The following is a 15785-nucleotide window of genomic DNA, read 5'->3' on the forward strand; positions in this document are numbered from 1 at the left end:
GAACATAAACTAAGCAATCTCAGAGAGCAGTCCTCCATATTTTCAAACACTGTAAGAAAACAACAGAAAGTTCCACTTAAGCCAAAACCTATCTTTAACCAAAGCTCCTTCTAAAAGTTTAGGAAAACAAATTTCACATTAAAAAGTAACAGAAATCAGACCAGAGCCCATATAGTTATCATAAGAAGAAAAAAAAAAGAGAGAAGCAGAATAAAATCCCTAATTTCCTACAAACAATAAAATTACAAAAAGTAACCCCATAAAGACAGATCACAACTATAAACCACTTCCAAGGAAAGGTTAAAACCACTAATATAAGAACAAATTTAACTGGAATTCAGGGGGGTGGGGATGAAGTGGCAGAAGTCAGAAAAAAATTAAAAATTAAAAAAAAAATTATTTCATAAATGAAGACTAAAGAAAAAAGAACAAAGAAGTAAATGAACACAACAGATAGAAAAAAGAAGACATATTTCTAAACATTAAAAAAAATGCAGATTCAAGAAAAACTGATCAAATATTGAAGAGAGTCAAAGATCAGACACTCAAAAGTACAACAAGAAAACTTTCCAGAAACAGAAGTTTGAAACCATGTATTGAAAGACACAGACATGAAAATAGCAACCCAGAAAGACAAATACCAAGACAGTCTAGTATGAGCTACTAGAACTTTAAATTACTGAATTTTAAGAAATGGAAAAATCCTTTGGACATATAGGTAAGATAGACATAGGCAAACTTTTTCTTACAGAATCAGAGAGTAAATATTTTAGGCTTACAAACCATAGGGTGAAAGTTATATGAAATTCAAATATCAATGTCCAGTGTCCACAGCCATGCTCACTGGTTTCCATATTGTCTATGTCACTGCATAGCATAAGCAGCCAAAGACAATATGTAAATGAATAGACATAGCTGTGTACAAAAAAAGTGTTTACAAGCACAGGCAGTCAGCCCATGGGCAGTAGTTTGCAGACCCCTGATTTAGGCATGCACTAAGTGACTTTATAATGGACAGAATATGAGACTATTATAAATTTTTCAATAGCAACGCTTTATGCCAGAAAAAAATGGAGTAACATATTTAAAATAAAATAATCAAGGAAAGAACATGTAAACTGGCCTTCCCTGGTGACGCAGTGGTTAAGGATCCGTCTGCCAATGCAGGGGACATGGGTTCAAGCCCTGGTCCAGGAAGATCCCACATGCTGCAGAGCAACTAAGCCTGTGTGCCGCAACTACTGAGGCTGCGCTCTAGAGCCTGCAAGCCACAACTACTGAGCCCGCGCGCCTAGAGCCCATGCTCCGCAACGAGAAGTCATCACAATGAGAAGCCTGCACATCACAACGAAGAGTAGCCCCCACTCACTGCAACTACAGAAAGCCCACATGCAGCAACTAAGACCAAACGCAGCCCCACCTCCCGTCCCCCAAAAAAGAACACGTAAACCAACATCCAACAAAAATAACCTGCTCCACATGCTGTGGAGCAACTAAGCCCGTGAGCCACAACTACTGAGCCTGAGCCCTAGAGCCCATGAGCCACAAGTACTGAGCCCACGTGCCACAAGTACTGAAGCCCATGCACCTAGAGCCCACAACAAGAGAAGTCACCACAATGAGAAGCCCACACACAGCCCCCCTCGCCACAACTAGAGAAAGGCTACGTGCAGCAACGAAGACCCAATGCAACCAAAAATAAATAAATAAATTTATAACAACAACAAAAAAGATAACCTGATCAGCCCCGTATTTTTTAAAAATTAAATTGCAGGAAAGGTCTCCAACATAGAGAATTCCAGACCCAGATGACTTCACTGGAGAATCCTACCAAACATCTTAATAAAAAATGACACAAACAACAAACTCTTCCAGAAAACAGAAGGGAACACTTCCCAACTTATTTTATGAGGCCAGCATTACCTGACCAAAACCAAAAACAATACATATCAATTGGGCCAAGTACTGATCAGAAATTGCCTACATAATATCTGCAATAGTCTAATTTTATTACCTAAACATAAAATGTAAAAGGAAGAGATTTACACATACATATACAGCCTCATCTTGCTAACGCTACTACTTATGTTAGAAATTAACCATCCTCTAGGTTCTTTACAGCTCCATTACTAGATAAATTCTTTTCTATTACCAGTAAAAATAGAATAATACAAGTAAAGACTGGGAAATGAGTACATCAGGGAAATAAATCTACTACTAATGAATGAAGTAGATACAATTTAAGTAGATTACATCACAAAACAAACATAGCAATGGGTGCAACAACACTTTAAGCTTAAGAACTCATGACATTGGGGGGAGAATATATAATGTAAAACATTTCCACTTTTCAACATTTGAACCAGATCTCATCTCAGGAATAGAAAAAGCTGATTGTTCAGCAATTTAAAACCAAGCAATTAAGTTTGCTGTCTGTATCTGCAGCCCAGCTAAAAAGATTGGGGGTGCAGGCCTCTTCCAAATTGCAACATTAATTCTTCTAGCTTTTGTATCACCTATAAATTTCAGACTATCATCCAACAGCTTTCTCAACACCTTCACTCTGCACCTCAAATTCAACTTACCCAAGGCTGAATTCACCTTTCCTATCCCACCCCTATTCCCAAACCTGCTCTTCCTTTTGTATATTTCCTGCTGTATTCCTTTTTAGTTTCCTGAGCAGGGATGGAACCCGAGCCTCCTGCATTGGAATTGTGGAGTCTTAACCACTGGACCGCCAGGGTAGTCCCACTATATTGTTTTTTTTTTTTTTTAATAAAATGAGCTCAGCTTTTTTTTTTTTTTTTTTTGCGGTATGTGGGCCTCTCACTGTTGTGGCCTCTCCCGTTGCGGAGCACAGGACGCGCAGGCTCAGCGGCCACGGCCGGTGAGCCCTCTCTTAGTGGCTCGGCTGGGCTGGGGCTTCGCCTCCCCCTCAGTCACTCTAATTCCCTAATACCTTGAGCACCTGTCAAACATACGTTTTCTGGAGGGCTCGGAGCAAACGCACCTCACCTGAGGAAACTTCCCGGCATCCCTTCCCACGCTTTCCTGCAAGGGAGGCAGCATCTGCCATGGAGATGATTGTGGATGCCCAGGGGCAGCTGAGAAGCCACAGATCCTTCTTGGGCTCCATGATCTCGCCTACCCAGACCAGACTCCCGCCTGGATCCCACGGCAGCTTTGCCAGAAGCATCGTTTGCTCATACCTTCTCCAAGGCTTACCCTCCCCTCCTCCACTGAGGGCCAGCTGTCTTCCCCAGCTCAGACTGGGAAAGGCTCTTGGAGACTTGAATTTGCATCCAACACTCCCCCTCCACTGCCACCATATTGAAAGGAACAGAGAGAAATCACTAAGTTGAGGGCCTGGGTAGAGAAAGAAGAAGAGAGAGTCCCCTCAGTCTCTGAAGTGTGTTCAGAGCTGTTGATGCAGAAAGGCTTTGCTTGAAAACTCCATGAACCCAAAAGAGCCTTGCGCACAAAAGCTCTGAGTTGCTCTCAAGAAGTGATTACATAGCAGTTACACCGGATGTGCATTAAACACTAATAACACAAACCCTTACAGAGGCCTACAATACCTTACTCAACTTTCATGTGGGAGCCAGAAAGTCTGAGCAAAATAATTTAAGTTTAGCACCCAAACTCATTTGGTGGCAAAAACCCAACCTGATCAGTTGTATGAATATGCATACATTATTCTCTGCAGAAATATTAATGTGTTTAATTATGGCATGCTAACCCAGACCCTCAACTAATATCTTTTTTTAACATTTTTTATTTTATTTTTTTTTTTTTTTTTTTTGGCTACATTGGGTCTTGGTTGTGGTGCGTGGGCTTCTCATTGTGGGGCCTTCTCTCGTTGTGGCTCTAGGTGTGTGGGCTTCAGCAGTTGTGGTATGCAGGCTCAGTAGTTGAGGCTCGTGGGCTCTAGAGTACAGGCTCAGCAGTTGTGGCACACAGGCTTAGCTGCTGTGGGATTTTCCCGGACCAGGGCTCGAACCCATGTCCCCTGCATTGTCAGGCGGATTCTTAACCACTGTGCCACCAGGGAAGCCCCCCCCTACTATATTCTTAATCACAAGTAATCTGCCTAATCAATGAAGCCAGAAACCATCCTAAACACCTAGTCATTCTTCCCCTCCCTTGTCCCCTACAGTCAATCACCAAATCCTCATGATTCTACCTCTAAAATATTTCTCAGTCTTCCCCCTTTAAATCCATCCTCTGCACTCTACAAATCTGCCTGTTCCATCCCACGAACTCCCTTCAAAATAAAGACTAAACTCTAGCAATATATATAAAACCCTCCAAGATCTACCTCTCCAAGTCTTTTTTCACTGCTATTTGCTGCCTCACTCTTTGCACTCCAGTAATAATAGTTTCTTGCCCACACTGTGCTGTATCATGCTTCTGCTTTTCTCTATACCTCAAATATTCCTTCCTTTCAACTAATTCTTATCCTCATCATTTAAAGCTCAGCCCAAGTATCATGCACCCCAATAAGTAACCACCCCCACATGCCCATGGCCTGTGTAAACTGGTGATTATCTCTCCTTAGCTCTTAACAAATCGTACTGAAATAATCTATTTATATATCTTTAACTGCACTAAACTGTAAGAGTGTTGAAGGCAGAGATCTTATCTGTAACTCCAACAACTCGGTACACATGAAAGCTCAACCTTTGTTGAACTGAACTATAATTTTTCTCATTTCCCTCAAAGAGACAAGAGAATAGGGAAAAAAATATGTCACTGAAACACAAAATCCTCACTGCAGTAATCAATTCTTGCTCACAAAAAGAGCAAGAATAAAACTAAAAATATTCCTTCCTCATAAGATTTCCTTCCTTTTCACAAAATCCCTGACCCCAAGCAATATTTGATGCCAACAATTATGGCTGCAAATTGTCTTGTGCTAACAAAATTATAATGATGATACAAGCATAAACTCAGTTGATAATTTGCTGTTGAGGTCTTGAGTACACAATTTTATATCAAAACAACAAAACAGCACATTATATATGAAGGATTCTTAACAAATTATCTAGGATTAATCTAATGTGCATTCTTTCAAACAAATTTTTGCTGAATAAAAGAAAAGGGAAACAAAAGTGGACAAAAAAATATGAATAAGAAAACTGTAAAAAGATCACAAATCAAACTTTAAAGGCAACAAAGTCTGGGTTTCCCCATAAAATTTAGGTATATATAAGTTATAAATTGCCTATGTAAAGAAAATATGCATGCAAAGTTCTGGAGTAGGCTCCTGAGGGAGTTACTAGAGGAAGAGCCCCTGGACTGGGAGTTATCAGTCCTGAATCTATCACTAGTTAGCTGTAACACTGATTAGACACTAATTAAGTCATGCAATCATTCTAGCATTTCATTTCCTCAACAGCAAAAGAAGTTATTGGACTTCGGATCTATGCATTTCACTACATGTAAATTTTACCTAAAAAAAGAGCTGTCAAAACAGGAGATGAGTCATTAATTAATCTGAGCTGTTTTCATCCTTCGATCACATACAACTTATCTGAAGCACCCTAATTAAGACCAACACTCACTACATGTTAAAAAGTCTTCAGATGGTTCATCATTAAGGAAACAAAGACTAGACGACCCTTTTAGTCTCCTCTAGCTCTAAATTTCTGAGTTTGTTAATTTATACTCTATTACAAATGGTATCACTACTCAATTTACATTCATGAAAGAAAAAGCTAAAAATCACTGCCTTAGTTGACACCAAATGACAAAAGTATCAGTATCTGTTTTCACTATCTATATTTCCAGTTGAATAATCTGAAATCAACAGGTTCAGATACTACAACTGTCCACTTTTACTCTCCTTCCTTTACTACTTTCCCAAGCCCTTCATTGAATGACTTTACAGAAAGAAGAGATTTCTTGGTCCCTCCCACTTATCACCTAATAAAAGTCAAAAGTCAACTAGGGCAGGAGGATTAAGTAGAGGAGGATTATATAAAGCATCAACTCCAAGAGAGGGAGATTCTTTTCCCTGAACCCTGCCCAACAAAGTATGTGATAAAGTGGTCTTTTTAGGTTATTATTATGTGATACATAACTTTCTCTCCTTTTTTAAACTAGATAATGGAATTCTTCAAAAATTACTAAATATAAACATAATCAAAAATATTTGAAAATAAAAAACAGCTGCTGAGTTGGGTTGATAAAATTATGGCTCTTTTTCCTCTTAAAGTTTTCTTCAATGAACAACAACCAAAAAAAAAAAGTTTTTTCTAAAACCATGGTCAATTAATTTTCTCTGGGTTGTGAGATTATTGATGACTAAAATGCTCAATGAAAATATGAAATGATTTTTTAAAGATGGCATTATTTCGTTTGTTGATCACTGAAAATACAGCCACTCACATACATGTTTTAAAATACTATTATCAGGACCCCAACTTAAAACTTTGCATGTACTCAGGAGAAATACCATTAGGGCAAAATCAATATTTGTTATGTACCGAATGAGACAGTATGTACTTCTGCTGAGGACAGACTTGTATTTCTCTCACCTAAGCTTTAAAGCAACAGTAATTTGGAGATTGTTGTAATTTTAACTAACTGCAGTAAGTATAATGTACACATCTTGTAAAAAGAAGCATTCTATTACACAGCATGATAGAAATTCATACCAATAAAACTTTATAACAAAATGTGCTATTTTAGAAAAAATATAGTTATGAATTCATAAGAACTGAGTACTATAATATTCATTAGAAACTTGTCAAAAGCACATGGGAGGGCTTCCCTGGTGGCGCAGTGGTTAAGAATCCACCTGCCAATGCAGAAGACACGGGTTCGAGCCCTGGTCCGGCAAGATCCCACACGCCGCAGAGCAACTCAGCCTGTGCACCACAACTACTGAGCCTGCACTCTAGAGCGGGCGAGCCACAACTACTGAAGCCCGCGAGCCTAGAGCCCGTGCTCCACAACAAGAGAAGCCACCGCGATGAGAAGCCCACGCACCACAGTGAAGAGTAGCCTCCGCTCACCACAACTAGAGAAAGCCCACGCAATGCAACAAACAACCAATGCAACCAAAAAGAAATAATAAAATTTTAAAAATCATATTAAAAAGCTATTAATGAGATTAAAAAAAAAAGCACATGGGAAACCTGTCACTCCAGTGTATCACTTTTCATCATATTACTATCCTTTCTATGGAATATATTCCAATATATGCAATTTTTAAAATTTACAGGAGTTACCTGTATACATGCAAGTTACAATGTACTTATTGGATACATTAAAGAAAATCTGAAGAATAAAAAAGTGAAGTTAATTTTGGCAGAATTTTCCTAAGAATGCTTTTTAAGTAGTTCTCACCAAAATTGGGCAAGGGGAGAGATATAACTACTCCTTTAATAAAAGCTTCTATTTAAAGAAAATTAATTTTATATTCAACTTACTCTCAGGTCAGTAGAAATATGGAACTCTCAGAACACATTAAGTTGATAATAAAAGAATCAATGAGATGTTGGCAAAAAGGAAAATAGTTATTAAAAATCTTTGAGTACCTGAAATAATTTCCTACTATTCTTATTAATACTACATACCAAAGAAAAACTAATCATTATGGTTGAGATAAACCGAAGACAAAAAGTTTTAAGAAGAGTTTTAAGAATTTTTCTCTAAATTACTAGTCAAAGATGAGGTAAGATCATAATTCTCTAACAGAAGTGCCCTCTTGTTTGCTACTACTAAAAAAGTAAAATAAAATAAAGTAAAATGGTATATTACCAATGAGGGAAAAATGCATGATTGTTTGAAATGTGACTGTATTTTTCAAATAATTTTTATCAGTACATCAGAAAATTAAAGGATTTTACTGTATAATTATCTTATTTAACAAAATACACTAAAGCACGTACTTGTAAAGTCAGTGTGAAGTTAATCAATTTCAACTCAATAGAATAATCATATATATTTGGGGAATATCAGAAAGAAAGCAATTATTACTGAAACAAATAATCATAGTTGTTCTCAACTGAAAAGATACTTATTGGTTCTGTATATTTTTCTTTAACAAATAATATAGTCTTCTTATAATAAAATATATTTTGAATTCCTACTTAAACATTAACTGGTCAACACGAGAAACTTAAAATATCATGTCATGATGCTAACAGATTCTTAATATCCCTTTCTTATTTATTTTTAGCAACGATTCTGCCTTTTTAGTTTCCAATTTCTCCATATAGAAGTATTTAGTCCAAAGAAAGAAAACATTCTTCCTAAACTATATATAAGCCACTATTACTAAGTATAATCCCAATTATTTCTGAAGTATTCAAGTGCCTTCTATTAGTACAATTTTATGTTTCTTTAATCAAAGTAATAAACACATTTCCTTGTCCTAAAATTATTATAGCTATTATGGAAACCTGACTGCTAGAACCTCAAGTCAAAGCACAGTTGATGATTCATGTTTAATCTAGATAAACTTCCTTTTCTATAATTTCTCTAAATGAATACAGGAGAGCCTATGATTACCATAAAACCTGGGGTCCCTAATATAGTTAACTGGCCTACTGTGACCTTATATTAAAGTTAGAAGACTTTTTATGTAAATATTTTACAACACTTTCTTTTTCAATGGCATTTTAGTGTTTTCCTTCACTCTTTTCTAAAAATACCATACTAAATGGGGACCTGCAGATGAGGTAAATAAACAAAAGGGCAGGCCAAAGCTATAAACCACGTTTGTCCTTAAGCTCCTACAATTCTTTTTGGGACCACACTTAGTCTCACTCCTCATTACTGTCAGTCAGATTCACAAAATTCCCAAAGGACCCCAAGAGGCCCAAGCTTCTCACTATAACTCTACTCCCACCATGCCTTTCTCCCTCAGACAATGTTCCTACATGCCACACCTCTCCTGATCACAGCCAATGCAAAGAAGCTTACTTCTGTTGTTCCACTGCCTCTGAACCCTCACCTGTTTGTGGTATCAGCAAATTTATTTGATAAACTAATCTGTGCTAATATTGCCAATAAAAGGCAATAGTTTATTAAAGTTTTTCTTCCAGAGAATTTGTAATTTTAAATGAAACATTTTAGAAAGAATTCCATAACACAAAGGAGAGACACAAAGTTTGGCATTGGCAATTCTCAGATTATACCACACAGTCAACCACCTAGTCCACCTATTTGTAATGTAGATCCAATTATAATTTAATACAATTTAAATTAAAAATTAATGTAGTCATAAACCAGTACTGAATATATGTCTGGCTTAGATATATGTCTCATGGCAAATGTAAAGTGGAAACTAAAAGTTGTATGGTTTTATCTTAAGCCCCATTTCTGTTAAATCTTCTCATCTTCAAAGTAGAGCAAATGACCCCTGTAGCCAATCCAGTTAAAATGGTCAGGTAACGTACCCAAAAGAATTACTTAGAGAATATCATATATGAGGTCTTCTTAGAACATTTGGTATTTATGACTTAAAGTGTCTTTTCTACTTTATGCTTTCACAACAACTCAGTAAATTACAAATTTAGTTAGATATTGTTTATTCAGACAAACCACTTTTTCTTTATCGCATTAATTGAAAAATCTCCTATGAATGAGATAAATTTATACCATTTTATTCAATCTGCAATTAATCCTATAGTTACAAGTCTAGAGTCTAGAACATCCTTTCTGAACAACAGAGCCAAGGTTTTTTTAAAATCTTGGATGGATTCTGCTATATAATAATCTTGTGAGGAATCCTCTTGACCAGAAATCTCAAACATTGGATCAGCTAGATGAATTTCGGAAAGATAAAACACCCCTAATTCTTAATTTCTTAATAGTGAGAAAAGAATAACCTTACTAGCTCAAATGAAATGTCCAAGAGACACTACGTAGAATATTATAAAACCCACCAATTCTATTTGGTTTTTCTATGCAATCCTATTTAGAACTTCCGTACAGCTACAAGTCCACAAAGGTTAAGGGCTATACCACTTAGAGCTTTCACAGCCTTTCAACGTATACTGGGAAGTATATTAAAAGAATCAAATGAATGAAGAATTAAAACAATTTGGAAGAGTTCTTGAAGACGAAGTCTACAAACAGTGCTCACTCAGCTATCCGTAAAACAAATTTTATTTAAAACATTAATGCTTCATAAACTACCCAAAAAGATCATTAAAGTACAGATAAAACCTACACTAGACCAATAATTTATTTTACATCCTTTTAAGTCAAATATTTGGCCCTATTTTTCAAACAAATTGACTGAGCAAGTATCCAGTATGCCCTCACCTCCACTTCCCACCCCCTGTTCTTTTGGTTTTGAAGATAAGTATGAAGTTCAACACAATCCTAAAAGACTGCTTCACCTAAGAGCTACATTTTGCCTTGACTTTCTTTGTGACCTTGGGGGGGAATCTACTAAATGACAATTGTAATAATGTTTGTGTGTTCCTGTTTATTAATGAAATTTAATCCTAATATGCAAACAACGGTGAAGTCTTTCAAACTGAACCTAGAGAGCTGAAAGCCTTTGAGTTACAAACATCAAATGACGTGTAATGTGAACCACATTTTCAAAACTAAATTAAGTTTAACTAGTTTAAAAAAAAAACAACAACTACAAAGGCCCCAAATTCAACAATATTGAAAAACAAATTCTGAAAAACACCAACAGTCTCCTTATTACTTCTCTTTATGGACAACTGGTCTGCAATGTGGAAAAGAACAAGAAGGAGGAATAAAAGTAGCTTTAACTAGCCATTTCCTTGCTTTTATAAGGACAACAAACGAAAACTTAAAACTTGGCAAAGAATGGGGAGAGAGTATATAAAGAAATCTACAACCTGAAAATTACGAAGATATATCTACCTTTTAAATCACTAATTGTATACCTATGTTAGGCAGTAATCTTGGTATTGTCTTATTAGCAATGGAAAGGTAAATCCCTGCCTTGGAGGAACATCTACTAAGTACATTTCATTTCAGGATCTTAGTGCAGTTTGCGAGCAGTATCTCTGTAGGTTTCCCTAAGGTACTCTAAAGTGCTCAACATCCTTCACACCTCCAGCCACCACTCAAGTGAGAAGTAATAAAAGACGATTTACTTATACAATTATTTACCATAGAATTGTAGTCAAGAATACAAAAATAAGCATCTATACAGGCATTTGATACCCAAAGAAAGTGTAGAATACGAAGTACAGTAAGATTCACCCTTAACTGACCACTACAGGAACCAGAGGCCTTCCACATGGGCTGTTCTTTACCACCACTCTTAATTTGAAAAAGTTAACAATGTCAACTCAACATTTTAACAGTAGACAAACAGAACTTAGTGAAATCTCTTCTTCCAGATCCTCAAAAGGTATTTATAAAAACTGAGATAGCGCAACGCCCTCCCCCCGCAAAAACACCCTACTAGAAAGAATGAAATACCTAAAACGTCAGACGGGTCAGGGTTAGAAAAGCTGATCTAACCCAATTACCGGGAGGGACGACCACAGGTTTGGGGACTACGAACGTGAGATCGGGATGGGGGTGGGTAGCAAAGTGAAATCTAACCCCAGAAATCACAACACAGGCCGCAGCCTGAGAGCCGAAGCTGGCGGGAAGTGAGCTCCCTTTCTGTTCCCAGGGGAAAGTCCAGAGAAGAGCGGCTCCACACAGCGGACGTACGAGGCGCCAACAGTGCATGACTACCAAGGCGCCGCAGCCGCTGGAGAACCCGGTTAAGAAGGGGAGGAGATCCCGGCAGACGGCCCTGGAAGAGGAGGACTAAGACTGGGAGCAGCGGCAGCGTCTGGACGAGTGGGATTACCTAACTGTGACGACAGAGAAGTGTCCTCAGGCTCCGGCGACGGTCCCGACTGCGCAACGCGTGGTGTCTTTCCCGCTTAGCCCGCAGCAGCAACAGAACCAGCTCCTTCAGCCAGTCGCCATTTCCCGCCTACCGACCTGCTGCACCGCACGGACGGGGACCCGGATGGAAAGCGGCCTCTCCGCGCAGGCGCTTTGACTTTCTCCTCCCCCTCCCGCCACAATTCCGCGAGGTGGGAGGGAAGGAATGCGGGCAGCCCCAGCGGCCAAAAAAAAAAAAAAAAAAAGCCACCTACCCCCCCCGCAAAACAAAAAGCCAAAAAAACCACTTTACTTCCGTGAAAAGCGTTAGAGTTCCTGCCGCCGGAAGAAACTCAGGAGCTCGAATTCCTGACAAAAGCAGAACGCAGGGCCCTGGAACGGGATAAAGTAACAAGGACAAAATCTATCAGGCTATGGCAGTGCCTGGGGGATATTTGTACTTTAGGGGCCTCCGTAGCTGTGTGTAGTGGTCGCAAGGGGAGTAGGGAGTAAAGCGTTGGGAGTGGAGAGGCGGGTACCCGAAGGACGGTTTTTTCCTCCCGCTGCTAACGGAACTGTTTAGGCAGAACTGGGAGGGGGAGGGCGCCCTCGCCCCGGAGGCGGGGCTTAGAAACGCCTCGCGCAACCTGGCGGCTAGGGTTTAGTAACCCGGGCTCGCCAGGTGGGTGGAGCCGAGTGGGACCGGGTGGTACTAACGGCTTGGCGCGCAGGAGGAGGTAGTGTGTAGACAGTGCTGCCAGAGGCCAGGTTAAGACGAATCTTTCGTCTTTCCTGGGATACTGGTGGCCCCTGAAGATCCTCTTTCCACCTCGTTACCTAGAGGGCATAGCAGTTGCTCGTGGGTCACAGAGACCCACGCCACGCGTGTCGTCGGTGGTTCTGCTAAGTCAGATCATTCAGATAAATGGGTTGCTACCTGCAGGCCTGGTCGAAGGGCTGCCAGCCTCACGAGGTGAAAATGTATCAATCCGGAGCGTCCAGTCCTAGCTGAATGGCAGAAAACCAAGCGTAGTGATTGGTATCTGTCTACTAAAACTCCGGACCACTCTCGTTATTCAATCAAGAAATATTTATTGTAAAACCATGTGTTAGAACCATACTACATGCAAGGGATATAACAGTGAACAAGGCAGACACAGACACTGCCTTCCCAGAGTTCACAGTTTATTGAAGAAGACAAGTAAACAGAATTTAAATACCGTGTGATAAAATTGACTACAAGAAGGAGTTCATGACAGGCCTTTGTAAGAGCACAGGAGGTCTGGAAAGGCTTTTCATGAGATGATATCTAAGTGAGACAGAAAGACTTGATGTTACAAAGGAAGAGTGTCTAGGTAAACGAAACAAGAGATGGAAAAGTCCAAATATGAGATTGCGTTGAGCATTTGGGGAAGTTGTTCTGTGCACCGGGGATGGAGAAGTTGAGGGGAAGACAGTGGAGAGAGATGAGGCTGAGAGGTAGGCAGAGAACCTTGTGAATCTGGTTGTTGCTGTTTGAAAGTGTGGAGCAGGTGGGTTGTCTTCTGAAAGCCTTATATTCCACAGATCCTGTCTGTCAGAGCTCAGAATTCATTTGGATCCTAAATCTTCCTGCTACAAGAATGCTCTGTATGTGACATTTATTGAGAGCCCGTGGTATACAGCATGCAGAACTGGCAACAGTCCACAAAATAATAGGTTACTGTAAAACTAATTGAAAATCAACAGATAATTACTAATTATCCAGTGTGTATTATGGAAAGCAATAGAATATAAAGTAAACAATTACCCCAATTGATTACTAAAATTATTATTAAATCAGGTTAAAATTGGAAATATTTCTGAAGAAAAAATTCAAGTAGTAATTGTTTCAAACCTTCATTCCTAAAACTTAAGTAAAATATGCTATTTACAAAGCGCTTTTATATGCATTTTGATTCTTCCAACAACTCTGAGGGATAGGTAGGTGATATTAGTCCCCCCATTCTTTAGTTGAAGACACTGAAAATTTTTTTAAAGGGGGGAAGAAAAAGGGAAAAACAGATACCTTATCCAAAGACAAGTGCAGTCAGCTAGTAAGAAATACAATCAGGATTCAAGTCCTCCTCCTGCTCATTACATCACATCCTACTGTGTCCTATGACAGTGTTACTATTTTTAGATGTTAAGAATAGAAAGGTTACTGGTAGTAAGCCTAAATGTTTTTGCAATTTAGTTAACATTTTAACACCGTTTACATCCAGCCGTCGCTTTCTGCTAGCCTTTTTTTCTGCAGCATGGAAAGATCAAATGAGATTATTTATGTTTTCCTTTCTCCTTAAATGGTAGTTGTTAATGTCATTAAGCTTCAATAACCCTGTCCAAGATTTTAGAATAAAATAAAGGTTTAAAAATATGGACTTTAAAAAAAGTGTGAAGTATATTTAGATGCAAAGCATTAACCATAGGAAAAAAAAATGCAAAAAACTAGTGGCATGTATCTGTTTTTTGGTTTTTTAAATAAATTTATTTATTTTTGGCTGCGTTGGGTCTTTGTTGCTGCGCGTGGGCTTTTCTCTAGTTGTGGCGAGCAGGGGCTACTCTTTGTTGCGGTGTGCAGGCTTCTCATTGCAGTGGCTTCTCTTGTTGCAGAGCACAGGCTCTAGGCGTATGGGCTTCAGTAGTTGTGGCACACAGACTTCAGTAGTTGTGGCTCATGGGCTCTAGAGCACAGGCTCAGTAGTTGTGGCGCACGGGCTTCGTTGCTCCGCGGCATGTAGGTTCTTCCAGGACCAGGGCTCGAACCCGTGTCCCCTGCATTGGCAGGCGGATTCTCAACCACTGTGCCACCAGGAAAGCCCCTGTTTTTTTTAAATTAAATTAAATTAAATTTAATTTATTTTTTTATACAGCAGGTTCTTGTTAGTCATCCATTTTATACACATCAGTGTACACATGTCAATCCCAATCTCCCAGTTCATCCCACCCACCCCGCACTTTCCCCCCTTGGTGTCCATACGTTTGTTCTCTACATCTGTGTCTCTATTTCTGCCTTGCAAACCAGTTCATCTGTACCATTTTTCTAGATTCCACATACATGCATTAATATACGATATTTGTTTTTCTCTTTCTGACTTACTTCACTCTGTATGACAGTCTCCAGGTCCATCCATGTCTCTACATATGACCCAATTTTGTTCCTTTTTATGGCTGAGTAATATTCCATTGTATATATGTACCACATCTTCTTTATCCATTCATCTGTCAATGGGCATTTAGGTTGCTTCCATGACCTGGCTATTGTAAACAGTGCTGCAATGAACATTGGGGTGCGTGTGTCTTTTTGAATTATGGTGTTCTCTGGGTATTTGTCCAGTAGTGGGATTGCTGTGTCATATGGTAATTCTATTTTTAGTTTTTTAAGGAACCTCCATACTGTTCTCCATAGTGGCTGTACCAATTTACACTCCCACCAACAGTGCAAGAGGGTTCCCTTTTCTCCACACCCTCTCCAGCATTTGTTGTTTGTAGATTTTCTGATGATGGCCATTCTGACCAATGTGAGGTGATACCTCATTGTAGTTTTGATTTGCATTTCTCTCATAATTAGTGATGTTAAAGCAGCTTTTCACATGCCTCTTGGCCATCTGTATGTCTTGTTTGGGTGTGTATCTGTTTAAACTGTTCAAAACTATGCTATATGAAAACATTAAAAATAATCCTATTTATCATTTAATCACTAAGTAATGTAATACAAGTATCTTGAATCTTCAACAGTCTTTCAGTAGATCCCTTATTCCAGAATATATGGAATATATATTTACCTTTTACCTGATATATAAGGCATGTGCACTTCAGAATCCATTCTAATTAATTCTATCTCTATGAGTTATATGTTTTTTATCATTCTTATAGCAACTCACTAAGAAAGTAATATTTATAATAAATATTAAAATATCAGAGCTGTCATCTAGCTC

General features: G+C 38.7%; 1 protein-coding gene across 1 annotated transcript in view; it reads right to left on the minus strand.

Moving 5' to 3' along the window:
* Positions 1-11983, minus strand: part of CTDSPL2 (CTD small phosphatase like 2) — a 71358-nt gene extending 59375 nt beyond the window's left edge. Inside the window, exon 1 of the mRNA XM_007467528.1 lies at positions 11810-11983. The gene's annotated coding sequence lies outside the window, so the exon portion shown is untranslated. The remainder of the gene's footprint in view (positions 1-11809) is intronic.
* Positions 11984-15785: the final 3802 nt, after the last annotated feature.

This window comes from Lipotes vexillifer, unplaced genomic scaffold (genome assembly GCF_000442215.2).
Source record: "Lipotes vexillifer unplaced genomic scaffold, Lipotes_vexillifer_v1.1 scaffold722, whole genome shotgun sequence".
In the NCBI taxonomy this organism is placed as follows: domain Eukaryota; kingdom Metazoa; phylum Chordata; class Mammalia; order Artiodactyla; family Lipotidae; genus Lipotes; species Lipotes vexillifer.